We start from the raw sequence: 2,469 nt of genomic DNA on the forward strand, positions 1-2,469 counted from the left end.
AGTGAGCTCTACGTTTCCCTTTTGAGATACATTCATGGGAGTACTACTAGAGTGACCCATTATTTGAAAAAAGTGGACAGAAACCCTACAATGATAAACCTTGTGATATATAATTGGCTAATAAAAAACAGTGTACTAAATTAACCTAATCCATCATAATTGACAAATAAGTTGACAGGAATCGTAGTTAAGTTAATTATAGGCTTCAGCCCTACATACCCCCATGAAGTATTCTTTTTGTCCAGTCATATCCCTGGCCTACTTCTAGTCGATCTCATCTTATTTCCAGCTAACCAGTTCACCCGTATTTAACCCCATGAACTGTTTTCACGCCTACACTCCCCTCCCTGAACTATCATTTCGATCCCACTTTACCCTGTGAAATTATCATTTTCTCCATTTAAAATACCTATAAATTAAAAAAAAAAAAAAAAGGAGAAGTGGTAACTTGGTACTAAAAGTGATAGTTTAAAGGGTAATGCGCGCGGGACTAAAAAAGAATTACTAGGTAAAAAAGGGTAATATCAATAATTCAAAGGGTAAGATGCAACTAGAAATAGTTCAGGAGGTACGAAAGGGCAAACAGTAAGCTTTTCAATTATAAAAAATAGTAAGCTTTTTAATTAAACTGTAGTGTACTCCCCATCTTTTTTGCTTGATAATTGCTTTCCTTTGTTTGTGTTAGCATCTCCGTTCAATGAATGATTGAGAAGAAACGAGAATCGAATGACTCATTGAATATATGTTGCCAATAGGAATATTGAAAGTTAATGTGTGATTATGAGATAAAAAGTGATGGCTTGCTTTGTTTTCCTACTTTTTTAAAAAAGATAAAAGAATCTTTAAAGAATGTTGGCAGCGAATGAATAACGATACTGTTTATAGCCAGGCGTGAGATTTAAAGGCAATGGATTTAAGAGGAAGGAGATGGTAACCAAAGACCAGAATTGGAGCTGCAGGGATGGGCTTAAGGTCTCTACCGTTTTATTGAACTGATTCTAAAGAGGGGGAAAATAAAGTAGGTATTGTTCGTGCATGGTACGTAGGTTTTAGCACCTAGATCTAGCCATTCTCTTATAGTGTACGTGGACCACCTTTGACATGTATTTTAGTGAAATAATAGTTAAATGTATAATAATCTCAAACGCATGATGGAACCTGATAAAGAAGGATCAAGAAGATTGGTGTGAGTGACTGTATAAGATCACAAGTCTAAAAATTATTACTGAAAAGTGCAATAGCTCTATCATATATAGAAAATTAGAGCAAAGCAGGAATTTAGGTGAAAGTTTTAAATTTTGGCTAGAAAATTTCAAAAATTTAGGTTTCATTTGGATATCATGTTGTTTTTCTTATTGTGTTTTTTAAAAAAAACACCATGGTGTTGTATTTTTCTCTTAAAATATTTTTAAAACACCGTGTTAAATATTTTTGGTCAACACTAGTTTAACCCATTATAACATTAGTATTAAACATATTATTATATATTAATTATAATAAAATATAGGGAAAAATGTGTCCAGGCCCCAAAAACAGAAGCTTCATATGCTGCAGCCCCTCCTAGTTTCCCCCATGTGATTCAGCCCCTTGAAGTGTGACATTTTGTGCTGCACCCCATTTTTAACAATTATTACATGCCAACTAAGCTAAAATCCCCAAAATAACCTTATCCCCTCTCCTCAATCCTTCAAACCCAGTTCTCTCTCTCTCTCTCTCTCTCTCTCTCTCTCTCTCTCCCCTCTCTCTTTAAAAACAAGGGCTTTCTAAAGCTCGTCGCTCTGGCCCTCGCCCTCCTCGCCGTCACCACCTCCGCCCAGGCTCCCAAGCCTCCCCCGAGTTCGCCACCGCGGCCTCCCCTCCTCTCCTCCGCCCGACCTCGTCGCAGTAGCTCGCCGTCGCTCCCCGTCTCGCCCTTTTCTACCCGGCAAAATAATTTGGATTTCTTATAGATGCAGACCTGCAAAAAGTTTCGTGTATCAAAATTTGACTTAATGCCGCTTGACGTCATGTGTTCTATGATAAATTGAGAAATTTTGATTGGTCCTTGAAATGTTACAAAAACTCCCTTCAGTCTTTTCATTATATACCTACAAAAGTATCAGGCAGTCTAAATTGGTTTGTACACATAAGACTAAGTATCAGGCAGTCTAAATTGGTTTGTACACATAAGACTAAGTATCAGGCAGTCTAAATTGGTTTGTACAAAAGTATCAGGCAGTCTAAATTTGATGTTGGTATTCTTATCTTTGCTTGGATTTTGTCATGGAGTATAAAATAGAACTAACTTGGTATAAAATAGAACTAACATTGTATAAATTAGAACTAACTTGGTATAAATTAGAACTAACGTGGTATAAATTAGAACTAATTTGTTATAAATTAGAACTAACTTGTTATAAATTAGAACTAATATGGTTAAAATTAGAACTAACTTGTTATAAAATAGAACTAACTTGGTATAAATTAGAA

The 2,469-nt window shown here is 35.6% G+C and overlaps 1 protein-coding gene across 1 annotated transcript in view; it reads left to right on the plus strand.

Annotated features, from left to right (window-relative positions):
• Positions 1–2,469, plus strand: part of LOC109847027 (probable WRKY transcription factor 48) — a 5,251-nt gene that overhangs the window by 1,306 nt on the left and 1,476 nt on the right. The window lies entirely within an intron of this gene.

Source organism: Asparagus officinalis, chromosome 7 (genome assembly GCF_001876935.1).
Source record: "Asparagus officinalis chromosome 7, Aspof.V1, whole genome shotgun sequence".
Lineage (NCBI taxonomy): Eukaryota > Viridiplantae > Streptophyta > Magnoliopsida > Asparagales > Asparagaceae > Asparagus > Asparagus officinalis.